The sequence below is a fragment of the Podarcis bocagei genome (genome assembly GCF_964188305.1).
Source record: "Podarcis bocagei genome assembly, chromosome: 1".
Lineage (NCBI taxonomy): Eukaryota > Metazoa > Chordata > Lepidosauria > Squamata > Lacertidae > Podarcis > Podarcis bocagei.
The window spans coordinates 75240806-75257016 of NC_138125.1; the positions used below are offsets into that span (position 1 = coordinate 75240806).

At 41.4% G+C, this 16211-nt stretch overlaps 1 long non-coding RNA gene across 1 annotated transcript in view; it reads left to right on the forward strand.

Annotated features, from left to right (window-relative positions):
- The window catches only part of LOC308591734, a 184298-nt gene that overhangs the window by 79858 nt on the left and 88229 nt on the right, over window positions 1-16211 (forward strand). The gene's annotated exons all lie outside the window — the stretch shown is intronic.

Sequence of the window (16211 nt, forward strand, 5' to 3'; positions counted from 1 at the left end):
ACCAATTGGCCGACAATGCCCAAGAGAAAGGCCTCTGGTTTTTTAGGAAAAGTACACTTAAGTACCTTTTTCATTTCATTATAGATCATTTCCCAGAAAACCTTAATCTTCGGGCACGTCCACCAAAGGTGATAGAAGGTACCTTCAGTCTCTTTACATTTCCAACATTTGTTATCGGGCAGATGATAAATTTTTGCCAGCTTGACTGGGGTCATGTACCACCTGTAAACCATTTTCATAATGTTTTCCTTTAAGGCATTACATGCCGTAAATTTGATACCGGTGTTCCATAACCATTCCCAGTCAGCTGACATAATGTTATGACCAACATCTTGTGCCCACCTAATCATAGCCGATTTGACTATTTCATCCTGTGTGTTCCATTTCAGCAACAAGTTATACATTCTAGATAAATTCTTAGTATTGGGTTCTAACAATTCAGTTTCTAGTTTTGATTTTTCCACCTGGAAGCCAATTTTCCTGTCCTGTTTGAAAAACTCCATTATTTGGTGATATTGAAACCAATTTTGTACTTTATGTTTCAATTTCTCATGACTTTGTAATTTGAACTTATCTCCATCCTGTTCCAAAATTTCCCAATACTTCGGCCATCCGACCTCCATATTGAGTTTCTTCACTGCCTTGGCCTCCACTGGTGACACCCATCTAGGGGTTTTATTTTCCAACAGATCTTTATATCTTATCCAAACATTGAACAATGCTTTTCTAACAATGTGGTTTTTAAAGGTACTATTGACTTTGTCATACCATAGATATGCATGCCAACCAAAAGCATTATTAAAACCTTCCAGATCCAAAATGTCCGTGTTCTCGAGGAGCATCCATTCTTTCAGCCAGCAAAAAGCTGCTGCCTCATAATACAATTTTAAGTCCGGCAGGGCAAAACCCCCTCTTTCTTTAGCGTCTGTCAATATTTTAAATTTAATTCTGGGCTTTTTGCCCTGCCAGACGAATTTCGAAATGTCTTTCTGCCACCTCTTAAAACATTCCATCTTGTCGAGAATCTGCAAGGTCTGAAACAAAAATAGCATTCTAGGCAATACATTCATTTTAATCACAGCAATTCGGCCTAACATTGATAATTTCAAATTCGACCATATTTCTAGATCTTTTTTAATTTCTGTCCAGCATTTTTCGTAATTATCCTTATACAAATTCACATTTTTAGATGTCAAATAAACCCCTAGGTATTTCACCTTCTTGACCACTGTCAACCCTGTCTCCTCTTGGAATTTCTTCTTTTCTATATCTGTTAAGTTTTTTCCTAAAACTTTAGTTTTTTGTTTATTCAACTTAAATCCAGCTACCTGGCCAAACTGTTGTATTATTTTTAAAACCTTTTTCGTACTAGTGTTTGGCTCTTGCAAAGTCAATACTAGGTCATCTGCAAACGCTCTTAACTTGTAATGTTTAGCTCCGACCTGCACACCTTTAACCTGCTGGTCATTCCTTATCATATTCAGCAACACCTCCAGGACTGAAATAAAGAGTAGTGGGGAAATTGGGCACCCCTGTCGTGTTCCTTTTTCTATCTCAAGTTCCTCAGTCACTACATTATTTACAATCAATTTAGCTTTTTGTTCAGAATATATTGCAGCCATACCATTCTCAAAACCTTGACCTACCCCCATCCCATGAAGATTCTTTATCATAAAACTCCAAGAAATATTATCAAAGGCCTTCTCCGCGTCCACAAAGATCAGTACTGCTTTAGTGTTTATATTCACCTCTAGCTTTTCCAAAATGTCTATTACATTCCTTACATTGTCTGCTAGGTGTCTTTTGGGGAGAAAGCCTGCTTGGTCCTTATGAATCTTCTCCATCAACACTCTTTTAAATCTTTTTGCCAAAATGTCTGCAAAAATTTTATAATCCACATTGAGTAGTGATATTGGGCGGTAGTTCTTAAGTTGGGTCTTTTCAGTCTCTGACTTGGTATGAGTGAAATATATGCTTCTTTCCACGACTCAGGTGCCCTCTTTCCCTCAAGAATCTCGTTGCAAACTTCTTTTAGTGGTTGAATCAACCATTCCTTCAGTGATTTGTAGTATCTAGAAGTCAGTCCATCTGGTCCTGGAGATTTGCCCAGTTGCATATTCTGAATGGCAGCCTCTATCTCTTGTTCTGTTATTCTCTGGTTCAGATCCATCTTGCTTTGATGAGAGATTTTTTGTAATCCATATTTATCAAGGAATTTGTCTATATCTTCTTCCTTTTGCGGGCCTTGAGTATAAAGTTTTTTAAAATAACTCAAAAAGCAATTTCTAATTTCATTAGGTTTAGATATATTCTTTCCATCCACTTCTAGGCTTGTAACCGTATTTAATTTCTGCCTTTTCTTCAATTGCCATGCCAGAAGTTTACCACATTTATTTGCTGATTCAAATGACTTTTGTTTCATTTGCTTTATCTTCCATTCAATCTCTTGGTTCATCAATTCCATATATTGTGTTTGATATAGCTTAATCTCTCTTAAAATCTCCTGGGACTTTGGTTTTGTTCTTAATTTTTTCTCTCCTTCCTTTATCTTTTCCAAAATCTTTTCTTTTTTCTCATTTTGTTTTTTCCTCTTTATTGAGTTTTGTTGAATCAAAAAACCTCTCATTACCGCTTTGCTTGCGTCCCAGATCACTCTTTTCTCCACATCGGCCCTCAAATTTATTTCAAAATAGTCTTTTAAAGTTTTTGGGGCCTTCATAAGGATCTCTTTATCTCGAAAGAGGGAGTCATTCATTCTCCATCTAAATTGACCAGTTGTTGTAAGTTTCATCTCCATCCTCACAGCATTATGGTCGGAGCAAGTTTTTGGGCAGATTTCCACTTTCTTAATCTTTGGAGCCATACCACTAGTAATCCAAATTTGGTCAATTCTGGTCCAGGTCAACATTGCTTGAGAGAAAAAGGTTCCCTCTCTCTCCAGAGGGTTCCTTGTTCTCCATATATCTATCAAGTCCATGTTTTCCATCATTTCAAAGAAAGTCTTAGGGAGTCTCCCTTCCTTACTGACTGTTAGTCTTTGTGCCTTGTCCATGTTCGTGGAGACCACACCATTCATGTCTCCCATGATTATCATATTGTAATCCAAATAGTCCATCAGGGTTTCATGGATTCTCTTAAAGAAGTCAGATTTGCCTTCATTTGGTGCGTAGATTCCAACAACTAAAAATTTTTCTCCTTGTACTTGTATCTCCACTGCCAGGTATCTCCCTTGTTCATCTTTAAATATCATTTTTGGAGCCCATTTCTCTTTCACGTATATTACAACTCCTCTTTTCTTGACTTTATCTGATGAAATAAATTCTTGTCCTAATCTTTTATTTATAAGTAGTCTCCTGTGGGCTCTAGTTATATGAGTTTCTTGTAAACAAATCAAGTCCAATTGTTCTCTGTTCAAAATATGGAATACTTGTCTTCTCTTCAAAGGCCCATTGAGCCCATTACAATTCCAACTAAGGAATTGTAGAGCCATCTTGTTATTTTTCTGAAGCTCCTCCAACAGCTCCCAGTTGTTGCTCTTCTTCTGATGGTGGTGGTTTTTGTCCAAACGAAAGATTCAGAATGTCTAGTGCTCTCCTTTGTTCTGCAAGTACGTCCACAGTCCCCTTCTGCAGGTCCTCCTGATTTCTTGCCAAAAATTTGTCTTTATCTTGAATTGTCTTTACTTTGACCTTCTTTCCCTTATAATCAAATGACAGTCCTTGTGGAAATTCCCACCTGAAGCTGATAGAGTTTTTCTTTAGCAGAAGAGCTAAATCCTTATAGAAGTTTCTTAAATCCAAAATATATTTTGGGATATCTTTGAAGATCTGTATGACTGAGTTTCCAATTTGCAAAGCCTTTTCAAAGTGTAGTCCTAATATTTTGTCTCTTTCATCCTTAGATCTGAATGTAATCAAGCAGTCTCTTGGGGTCTTTCTATCCTGCTTTTTGCCCAGTCTGAAAGCTGTTGTAATTTTAAATTCGTCTTCCTCAAGATCCCAGCAGTCAACAAACTCCCGTGTCAGATATTCCGCAAGGTTGTCTCTTTCATTCTCTGGAATCAGTCTTAATTTCAAATTTCTCTCTTTTCTCTGCAACTCCCACAAAGCCAGAGTTGCGTCGTGCTCATAAACCTTCTTAGCAATCGGCTCTAATTTCTCTTGTGTCTCTCCAGCAGTAGCTTTGGCATCTTCGGCAATTTTACGCGTGGTAGCATTTTCCTCGACCAATTTATTTATAGATTCTGTGTTCTGGTTTAATCTTACTGATATTTCTGTTAATTTTTGTGTATTTTCTGAAGTCTGTTTTGTCAGAGACTCCAAAGATTGATTTATTTTAAGCAGGGCTTCTGTCACGGCTTCCATAGAGACAGCTGACCCTTTTTCTTGTCCTGTTGTTCCTGCAGATCCAGCAGATCCAGCAGCTAGGCCTGAAATTGAGCCTCTTTTCTTTGTCTGTTGCAGCTGCAGCTGTTGTTGTTGTTGCTTGGTCTTGGCTCTTGTGACTATTTCTTCTTGTGAACCACTCATGTCAAGGTCAAGGTCGTTTCCCACGGGAGTTATTCCCCGTTGGAAAATTCCACTGTCCTAGGCCGTGACACACTTTGTTTCACCCTCTAGGGGGAGCAAATCAAGATGGCCAAAAATAAGATATCCAAGTACAAAGACAAAGGAGAATATCCAAAGGTGTAAAAAAAAAAGGAAGGGAAATTAACACAGTTAAGAAAAATATAGCTGGAGGCTTGTAACTACAAATTGCCACAGTTTCCCAGTATGTACTGTTTCATCTTATATTGTACTGTAGCCAGACACTGTGTAAACTTTGTATCACACTGTCACTTTTGCAGAAAAAGTCAGTCAGTTCAGTGTCCTATTGTCCTTAAAGGCAGACCGTTTCGCTTTTGATGGCTGAGACAGCGGAGGATTTTAACTTTGGGTAAATCATGCAGTTACTAAGGTCTCTTTCACCTCCCTTCTGCCCTGCTAGCTAGAGGGGAGATCTAAGGTCTAAATGTCCGGTTTAATTAAATAAAGAGCAAGTTTCAACGGATGCAGCTTTGAAGTTCCGTTGCTTTCGCTTTCATGCGGTCGGGGGGAGGCAGACTTCCTTGATTTTAAACCTCCCCGCTTTTAGCCCAATTTTCTCAAATTAAAGGGTCCCAATTGTTTTTCAGCTCCTACTCACGGGAATTCAGTCCAGATTTTCTTTTCAGGAAGAAATCGGCGCTCTCCACTTATGGCGACGCGGCTTCACTCCGCAGGCTGGGTAGCGACTCTCAGCACCGCGCTCACTCCCGATGCCGCTCCGTAGCCTTTAAAAAGGCTCTTTCACGGTACCGGGGGGCGCAAAGGTGCCCACCGAATCTCCTTGTTCTCAGGCTTCAGCGCCTGAGATTTTAGGGGTCCCCCGCTCGCCGTAGCGGGTAAGACCCGAACTTGCGGAGCAGTCCTTCTCCGGAGCTCGGAGGTAGGACCGCCATTAAGCGCTGGCGCCGACCGGAAGTCGCTTTTTCTTCCTCCCCTTCTCACCTGCATCCCTCTGCATGCCCCTCAAAACTCCAGAGGTTGGAGGACTCTGGAGTAGATTGGGAAGGGGCCTTTGGGTGCCTGGCATAGGTGGAAAAGAAAAACCAAGAGTTCTGTTGCTCAAACAAATTTCCACTGTGCAAGAGGGCAGGTATTATTGGATGCTGCCCAATACAAGAAAATGTGAGAAGAAGTTGCCTTTATATTACAGCTACAAAGGATTGCTCCAGAAAATATGGCAAATTCCATTTCCATCACACTCCGTATGTCAGTTCTACCCCTGCCCCCTTTTTGTTTGGTTTATTGCTTTATAGTATCTCCAATGTGTTTCTCTTCTTTGTTTCTCTTCTCCATTCCTCTCATACTCCCTGCTGCCCTCCTTCATCAGATGTCCAACTTGAATCTGGCAACGTAAGTGTAGAAATGGCAAATACAGGGAAAGACACCAAAATATAGAAAACAAAAGCAGAGAAAAAGAGCAAGACCACCCATGTGTAGGCTTCGTCTCTTGTGACATTACATTTGTGCTTCACCTCATAATGTGTATCTCATGGCAGACATTTTCTGATCTAACTGGCCTCCCACATTTGGGGTCTTTCTTCAGGGCCTAAAAATGACCAGAGCTCTAATTTCAATTTCATTCCTCGTATGGATGCGTCTCCACCTGTACTGCTGAAAAGGCCACCTCACAGCTTTAGATAATGATGAATCTGGAGCAACTCTGATCCTTCTGGAAAGTGGGTCAGCAAACGGACTCCAGGTTGAATTTTGTCATGGGTGCCAGCTTGGATGCATATCCTTTGGCCACAGGCCACAGCTAACACCCTTTCTGAGAAGTTCGGCTTCCAATTACATTATCCCCCTGCAATTAGTCTCATTAAATAAACCTTCTCAGCCCTCTTCAGTCGGTATTTATATGCAGAGAAAGATGCTGATTCACAGAAGTGCAGTTGGTAATAATAATAATTTTATTGTTCATACCCCACCCATCTGGCTGGGTTAGCCCCTGAGAATTTAAGGAGCAAAACAACCTTACACCAGTGGATTATTTAGTTTTCCATGCATTCAAGTAGTATAGATTTCTGTACTATGTATCGCTTATTCTTTTGCCACTTGCCCTTTCTGTCAGTAAATGAAAGGGTGAGTTGCCAGCTTAAGATCATAGGAAGCTGCCTTTAAGCAGGTTGGACTATTTGTCCATCTAGCTCAAAACTCTACTGCAGGGGTTGGCAGCATGGCTCCTGCAAACACAGTGACAATCTTCTAGTACTGTATCTGTGAAACTTCTGAGCCTCTCCACTCCCTGCCTGCTTGGTCGCATGAGGCGGTGAGGGCAGTTACTTTCTTCTGCCTTCAGTAGATATGAGGGAGGATGTTGGAAGAATGACACTCTTTCCCACTTCCTCTTTCATCTCTATGGGTTTTTCAAGGCTCATATTAATTCTACTAGATTGGGCTTTTGCCCAGATTTATTGGGAAAGCAAAATGTGTACACACACACACACAGTCTCTCTCTGTCTCTGGTAGGGAAGCTGACCTGGGGGAGAAAAGTGGCCAGAGAGGGTGGTGCCCATATCAACTGCTCAGGAAGCCAACTGGGCCAGTAGACCTAAATGGTTGGCAACCCCAGGTCTATTTTCACTAGCAGCAGAGCTCCAATATCTCACACAGAGTCTTCTACATGCTAGACTTGAGCCCTCCCAGATGTGCGCAGGATCCCTGCATTGCAGGGGTCAGGCTAGATGACCCTTGGCGTCCATTCTAACTATGATTCTATTATTCTACTTCATTATTTTAACTGGAGATGGCAGTGGTGAAACAAAAGACCACCTGATTGCAAAATATGTGCTCTACCTCTAAATTTCTTTGTATCTTATTTTTTAAAGGTGTACCTCAGGAGTATTGCAAACAATGTGTTTTGAATGTGACGTTCTTTTCTACTTCTCCCTTTATTTGGTTTAAAAATAAGGGCAAGGGCAGCCTTTTTGGTATCCTGGGAACACCCTCAGTGCAACTCAACACCCCCTAACCTGTACCGCTGCAGAGTCTACTTTGAAATTAATCTTTTAGTCACTGGAAGGCAAGATTAATTACCTCAGGGCTACTGTAATGAAGGGAGATAATCAGGCAGGTGTAAAATCTTTCCAAACCTCTCAAGGTCATCTGTGTTGTTGAGTAAGCTTTATTCTGTTTTAGAAATAAAAGGTGCTCCAAAGGTCTGAGCAAATTTATGGCATCATTTCTCTTGACAGAAGAGGTCCCTCCAATCATCTTGATTCCCTAGTCTGCACATGTCCAACCTTTTCATGTGAGCTGAGTGCCACATGGAGGTAAATTAGGACAAAATCCTCAAGGTTCTGGGGCAAAAGCAGGAGAAGTCCTAAGCCTTTTGCAAAAACAGGTTGGAGGAAGCTTAATACCTCCAATTCCAATTAGAAGCACTGTGGTTCTAAACCAGAAACTGTGCATTTCTGTTATACTGGATACCACTGACCTTCAAACAGTTAGGTCTTTTGCCAGACGATGAATGATGGAGATGCAGGAAACCAGTGGCCACACCAGCACATCTACTGGAGGCATACTTAACGATAGCCTCCTTCTGGGGCTAAAGTAAGGTGTGGTTCTAGAGAAGGCAGATGACATATACATTGGAAAAGGTCACATACCTGCAAAATGGCAGGTGGAGAAGGAATTAGGAGGGGGGGTCTTTGCATAAGGTGACCTAGCAAAGGAAGAGAAATACAGCAAAATTTGGAATGGCCACCAACTTGGGTGGCTTTAAAATGGGCTTAGACAAATTCATTGAGTTTAAGGTATCCGTGGTCACTAGTGATGCAGTATGCCTTTGAATACCAGGTGCTGGGCAGCATAATTGTGGAGAGTGCTGTTATGGTCATGTTCTGGATGTGATTTTTCCATAGGTATCTGATTATTCATCATGACAATAGGCTGCTGGACTAGACAGGCCTTTGGGTGTGATCCATCAGTGGTCCTCTTACGTTAAATATCCCAAAATAAGGAAGATCAGTACAACGAATGGTTAATAATGAAGCTGAGTAACATCTATTCATGAAACGCTGTGTAAATCTAGCAAAACACATCCATCCATAGCCTGATCTCACTTTTAATGTTTGCATTTGCATCTGTTTGGAGAAGTAATTCTGTTCATGTGGAGTTAAGCAATCGTTTGAATACAAGTCAAACAGTACATGGGCTGTGATGAATGACTGGACTGAGCAAACATATTGTCCAGTTATTGTATTGGCCAGGTTTATTCAAAGTTTTCTAAAATGGAGCAAAGAGTAGGGGTAAAACTCAAACCGTAGTTAACCATTTTATATGTTTGCAAGACAACTTGGCAGTGCCTGAAGAACTCGGCTGGAACCATGGAAAGCAACATAAAGAAAGCAACCTGAAATGCTTCCAGAAGAGTAACTTCTTATTTTGGTTCATTTGCTGAAAACATTTATATCCTGTCCATTACCAAAAAGCAATCTCAGAGTGGGTAACAATAAGATATCAATAAAACAATAGAAATATCATAAAACAGCACAGCACAGAGCAAGGCAGTTAATTGCAACTGTAAGACCTAGGACTGTGCATTTAAGGCTGCAAGCCTAATCTGGTGCTTTTTTTCTGGGGGTACTCAATGGTATGCAATACTGGCCCCTTTTTTCTTTCTCAAATGCTAAAAGTGTGGCACTTCCTGTAACAACTTCATGGTGAGAGGCAGCACTTTTTTTTCTTAAAAAACACACACAAAAACCACTGCTAATCACACTAACTCGGGAGAAAACTTTACTAAATGTAAGTAGATGCAATTCGGAACAAAAAGCCCTGTGATTGCACAGAGCATGGCAGTAATATATTCAGCTCTTTTACGTGGATTCAAAATAATCAAAGTCATAATTACCGTAAATAGTAGGTGCTCCTATTGAATATTTCACTATAATAAGCCGAGTAGGGAAAGCATATAAGCAGCATGTTCACATCAAGGGAAAGAGACTGACCAGCCTTTGTAGTTTAAATGATCTGGTTAATTACAGTTCAAAGCCATGCCAGTTCTAACAAAGCAGGAAGTTCTTTTCTGGCTATTTTTAAAAATAATCTATGTGTGATCTTCCTCGTTTCTATTCAGCCAGCTGCAATAAAGCACCCCCAAAGATGACCAAACAACCCCCAAGGTGAGGTCTTGCCACCCCTGCCTTCCAGAGCAGCTTGCTCTTGGCATGTGGTAGGAATCATTTCTCTTCTTACCTTGGGTCAAATTTCAGAAAGGATTCCTTCCCCAGAATTCCACACATCTAGAAAAAACTATTAACTCAAGCAGAACCAGAAAGAGAAAGTCACTGCCTGCTCTAGAACCAATTTGTTGTGCTGTTTCATTGCACATTTTAATTGTGGATGTTTAACATTTGGATGAAATTGTTTTGTTGTGTATTTTAACTATGTTTGTCTATTGGCCTTATACTTGTACTGTAAACCACTTTGTTGAATAAGTGGTATATTCAACAATATTATACAAACAGTAATGTGAACTCATTTCTAATAGAACTCTTCTCATATTATTTTAGAGATGAACCTCTTTTTCTATCGCACAAAATCAGCTGTCCTCTGGAGATGTTCTGTTGTGCACATGAACTGCTTTTATAGCTTCAGGATTAGACCTATTAGTACTACATTTTGGAGAGAAGAATTAAGAGCCATTAAAGATGTAATGGGACATCAAATGAAGCAAAAGAAACATATTCCCCTATTGTTCACAAAATTATGTAGCTATGTAACTGACTTACACAGTATGTTAGCTTTGAGTAAATTTTCAGGTCAGTATTCTAGCAAATAGGGGTGAGGGCTGTGGACATAAAACTAATTTCTGCTCCTTCTAAATTGCTTTAGCATTTGAGATATAGCATTAATGACCTAAACTGACTTTTTTCATGATTATATTTTAGAAAGAGATTTGTGGATAGACTCGCGTCATCATATATTGAGAATATAAATATTCTGATAATATTGAACCTTTTATTTTTTTCTTGTTTTGTTTTCTATTTTTGTTTTCTTTATAAAAAACTGCTGTACTCCTAACCCCACCTACCTGGGAAGCAGCCCAATGGAACTGAATTGTACTTACTTCTGAGTAAACATGGTTAGGATTGCGGCCTTACATTATTATTCTGTGGACTGTAATATCTAGGCACAGCTCATTTGTAAATAAAGCCAAGTACTACTTCTAGGATGAGAAAATGGTTTTACCACAGATACTGAGATGCAGCTTTATACATCAGCATGAGAGAAAAAGGAAGATGCTACATTGACAAAGCTAAGAGTGAGGGCTGTTGTTGTTTTTTCACAAACTGTCATTTTGCAATTTTGTGATGTCTCAGGTTTCTTCCATTTATCTTGCAGCCTTCTCGCAACAGATGTTCACTTGTTTTGTTTAACTTGTCATAAGAGTTAGGCGAGCTTTGAAATGGGACAAACCATTAGACAGCATCAAAGCAAAGCTTTCTCAAATGTGACACGTAATATAATCCATGCAGCTAATTAGGGGATTCTGCTTTTCCTTTCAGCGTAGCGTGAGCAAAATCTGATGTCAGGGAGACCCTGTGCATTACTGTATTGGCAAAAGATAACATGGAGGCAACCTAGAGATCAAAGACGACATCATGAGTTGGCCCCTGCCAAGGACACAGGCGTGGGTGGGTGGGCTAAAATCACACGTCTCTACTCTGGCTCAGAGTGGCTAAGAGCTCGCCTGCCCATCTACACGTTCCTGGGCCGCTCCTCTGCTGCTCTGGGTGACTGGGCACGGCACTCAGGCTCCTCTGGGCACCTCAGTGGAGGAATTTGGCTTCTGGTGTGGGCCATCGCAGCAGCCCTACAGAAGTGTGAGCACATGGCCCAGTGAGGCTTAGAAAGAAGAAAGTTGGAGAAAGCAGGTGAGATTTGCAGGAGGAGGAAAAAGGGGAGGAGGAGGTAGAAGGGAAAGCAGAGGAAGGAAGGAAGGAAGGAAGGAAGGAAGGAAGGAAGGAAGGAAGGAAGGAAGATGGACAGAATGACAGAAGAGGAGGAGCAAAGCAGATTCGACCCCAATGGCCATGGAGGAAGTCACTAGTGGAGTGCAAAGGGTGATGAAAAGCCATTTTTTGAGTTTCTGGTTCATGGTTTCTCCCAGCTTGGGAGGTGCAGATATATCTTTTTGCCAAGGGCACAAGGATGGAGGGAGGGAAAGCACTGATACAACTCCTTGCCAAGGGTGCAAGGGATCCTAGGTACGCCTCTGATCATGGTCATACAGGTGCTTAATTCCTGTCCAAACTACTTCTTGAACTTGGGAAGGCTTTAAAAATTGGCTGCGCATGCCATTTTTGAACAGGAAATTCAGTAACCTATTAGAATGCCCATGGGGAATGTGTTAGTAACTTGTTAGTTTCCATTCTGTTTTATGTTTAAGTGCACACACACACACAGAAAAAAACAATAACGTACCAATAGATCTCAAGTGAAAGAGATTTGAGCTTTTTGTTACAGTAGGCCAATTGGGGGAGGGCATTGTCCAAAGCAGTATGACACTGCCAAGTGGATGCTACCTAAACCAGTACTGTCTTCCCCATCTTTATAACTTACCACTATATCATGTGTGCTTGGAGATTCACTGAGCCAATTTTAACATGTCCCATTTCCTCCCCAGCCATCCACTGAGCACACTGCACCTGGACGTCATGCTTCCTTAATTACTCTTGCCTGACAGGACAACACAAAGCAGGGCTCCCTATATTTATAGCTTCTTTGTCATCTCAGAGAAAGAGGAAAGGAACCCAACCAGGCAGGGACAGAAGGTCTTTGTTTAATTTTAATTAACTCCACTTCTTTCAAATCTGAGTAAACCCCAGGACCAGAGCAGCCAAGCTAATAATATTATGAAAGCTCTCTGCAGCTTTCCCCGCCCCCCCCCCCATTGAAGGGAAATCAACATTGGGCTATATAGCATCTGACATGTTTCTCTGGACGTCTACATTCTGAGACTAAACAAAACAGTCACTTTGAGGGTGCATTGAGGGTTGCATCAACACTGCACCAGGTTTCCATAAATGACACTTGTTTCCAAGAAGACTGACATTAAACCTCTGAGAGAGAACAACTGGTCTCCCAGCCATTGGTGCTGGTTTTCTGTGGCGGCAAAATCATGGATATGGTGATCCGAAAAGCAGCAGCCAAGGTCAAGACATAGGCCCAGTGCCAAGTGCTTCCACAACTAGAGAAACAGCTTCTCAATGCATGAATATAATGTACACCATGGGTAGGCAAACTAAGGTCCGCAGGCCGGATCAGGCCCAATTGCCTTTTGGATCTGGTAGTCCAGGAATTGCCACATGGACCGCCAGTGTGCATGTTCTTTCCCTCTCCCTCCCTCACACAGCTCCAGCGCCTCCTCACTCCCCTTTCCTGTCTTCTCTCCACCCTGCCTAGAGCTTGAAGGGGGCTAGGCCTTGTTGGTGCCAGCAGCAGCAGCAGCAGCGCTTGGGTGGCCGCCATTTTAAGCAGCCCCTCTTTGGAGCGTTTTCGTGCGCCGCTCATCGTCCCTCCACTACCAGCCCCTGCCGCTCACAAGACACAGGTAAGCAGCCACCGGGGCTCATTGCATCATGTTTTTCCCCAAAAAATATAGTCCAGGCCCCCACAAGGTCTGAGGGATAGTGGGCTCACCCCTGCTGAAAAAGTTTGCTGACCCCTGATGTACACACAGACTCCGACTGCCTAACTACACCATGACTTGTCATTGATTTGCATACGTGAAACATCCTTTAGAAATGGATCAAAAAATCCTAGACGTGTTTCCATCCTGCTGTCAAGAGACAATGACTCTTTACAATTTATCATAAAGTTGCTCCTGATTGATTCCATGGTGATAAATGAAATGCAATATGGAAAGTTCTTAAAATAAGCATGATTTTAAAAGATAAAGAGACACTTTATCATCATCGCCGTCTTTGACGTCACTGCCTATTGAAGATTTCACACAAGGCTGCATCCGTGATGTAGAGCAACATAAAAAGTATGTACAGACTTTCTTGTGATTTTCATTACCACCCTATTGACGGTAGATAGGGAAATTGTGTTTGGACAGCAGACCAGGAAATATATTTTTTATGAATTAATTAATTGAGAAATATTTCCCCTTTGAGGAGGGTACAGCAGATGGCCTTTAAAATGTACAACTTCTCCTCTACACATGCTGTTGAAAATACCCTGCATGACAACCAAAATAATATTGATACAAGCTCAGGGCCCAAATTAAAAGGCAGTCTGTATCATGTTACACTCCACTTCGCTGCAAGAAAGAGAGATTTTCTCTTATCTTGGGATTCTTAAGAAACCAACTAAAAATTTAAAATTCCAAGGAGTGGGGAACTTTTTCAGGTCCAGGGGGCAATTTTGGCAGGTGGGCTGGGCCAAATGGGAAAAACTGGCAGGCCAAGTTTGGCCTGTGGGTCAGAGGTTCCCCATCCCCGCCTTAAGAGAACAGCAGGGTGGAAAAATTAAAACAGCTATCAGCACCTTGATGTTATGCCCAATAGTCTTCCCTGTAGCACCATTAAACTGTCACGTAGGCCTTCCTCTCCCTCCACCCTCAATGCTCTTTCTCTGCATGAATTAAAATGCACTCAACTTTCCCCAATACCTCCACAGGGTTGGAGAACATTTAAGTGTGCTTCGGGATGTTTGTGCCAACGAAGGTGGAAAAAATGACTTGACATTAACCCACCCAGCAGGGCCAGGTCCAATTCCAACTGAAAGGAAAGGAAAACATGCTTGGATCTGAATATACATTTTCACCTGAGATACTTGGGTCTCTGGCTGTTGTTGAACTACAACTCCCATCATCCCTGACCACTGGTCCTGCTAGCTAGGGCTGATGGGAGTTGTTGTCCAACAGCAGCTGGGGGTGCATTTTTGAGAAACACTGCTCTAAATCATGAGACCCCCAACAAGGAGATGGGGGAAGGAACGAGTTCAGTTGAACATAGGTTTTCAACACAGAAAGGTCGGAGGTTCAATCCCCACCAAAAAAGACCAGATGTAGCAAATTTAGGAAAGACCTCCTGCCTGAAACTCTGGAGTGGTGCTGCCAGTGAAGGGTAGCCAGCAAGTGAGGCAATGTCATGGACCGGTTGGACACAGAGGAATTGTGGTAAGCACCAGCTGGCGAACCCCCAAGGGAAGAAAGCTCAGATCCAGGGGATTGGTGGTGGCATGGTGATGAGTGATCCAAGGGAGAAGACTGGGAAGAGGAGATCAGAAGAGACATGAAGAGGACAGAGCAGAGAGATGTGGTAGGCGTAGTCTCAGATTGCTTGGGAAGGACCAGGAGGAGATTTAGGCAGCTGTAGGAAGCTGGGGGTTTCCAGCCTCCACAACTGCCTCATAAGGGCAAGTTCTACCAAGAGTTGCTGTGCTCATTAGGCCTGGCTCCCTCGAGCAGGCCTTGTTTCTTCTAATACAGAGCACTCCGTGTGATTTATTGCTTCTGTAGGTTATATAAAGGCTAGTTTAAATATCTAATTATTATTTAGTTTAGAATGTTTCTATGCAGATAACATCATATTGCTAACATCCTACTAAGAGCAAAGTAACTCCATTTCTCTAAAGGGCATCCTCTTTCCAAAGACCAATATTATTCCAAACAAAATTATACCATGTCAGATTTACTTAGCATACACCCTGTCAGATCGGAACCAGTGAAAATTCTTTCTGACATGACCAGTATGCAGAATTGTAAACCTGCAACCAAAAGGATTTTTCTTCTCTCATCTTCCTATTGCTTCCATGGTATGTCAAAGTTATCTGAGAAATTGCATCTATCATGGAGAAATGATTCTGACCTCAGGTAAAGAAAGAAACATTCCTTCCCAGCCGAGTCTTGATTTTCACATGATTTTAAAATCATGATCGGTAGAATACACAGGATAAAATTCTTTGGAAATCTTTAAGGTAAATAGATAAAATACAAACTTCAAGCTTCACAATTAAATTACTACTGGTCTTGCTTTGTTGAAATCAGTGTGCTACTGCCTTTAGATTCTATAGATTGCATCCTATGTGCATTGAAGGATATAAGGATACCTACCCTAAATATTGTCAGCTTGTTTTGTTTGTAGAAACTACAACAAACTGAACTCTAAAGCATGGTCTGGGCTGCAGCCCAATGATAACTGCATGTTTTCCTGTATGAACCTCTAGCTTCAATCTACAGCATCTTCAGTTAGAATACATGACAGCTGCACATAACAGGCACATCTGAAAAAATTACCATGTACCCCCTGAAATCCACAACATGCAAGGCAGGAGCATGTTGTTCAGAACATGTGTATATCTCAAATGTGCAATTTGGAGTGCTACAATTGCACAAGAAAGCCACAGCTACAATAGTGACAATTTATTATTTCATCACCACCATTACTATAAAAACAGCATGTTATGTATCAATAATGGCATCTAATTAATTGTTCAGTGTCTGACCTGCTTAAAAGCAATGCATTGCTTTACTACTATTATGATAGCGAAATGCAATGATGTCTAAAACAGGCATTGTAGCAAGGAGAAAACAGAGTATGGCAACCATATAGGAATCTAGTTATTCATTAATTCTTTTATAATTGATATTACCATTAAGAGTTAAGTTGT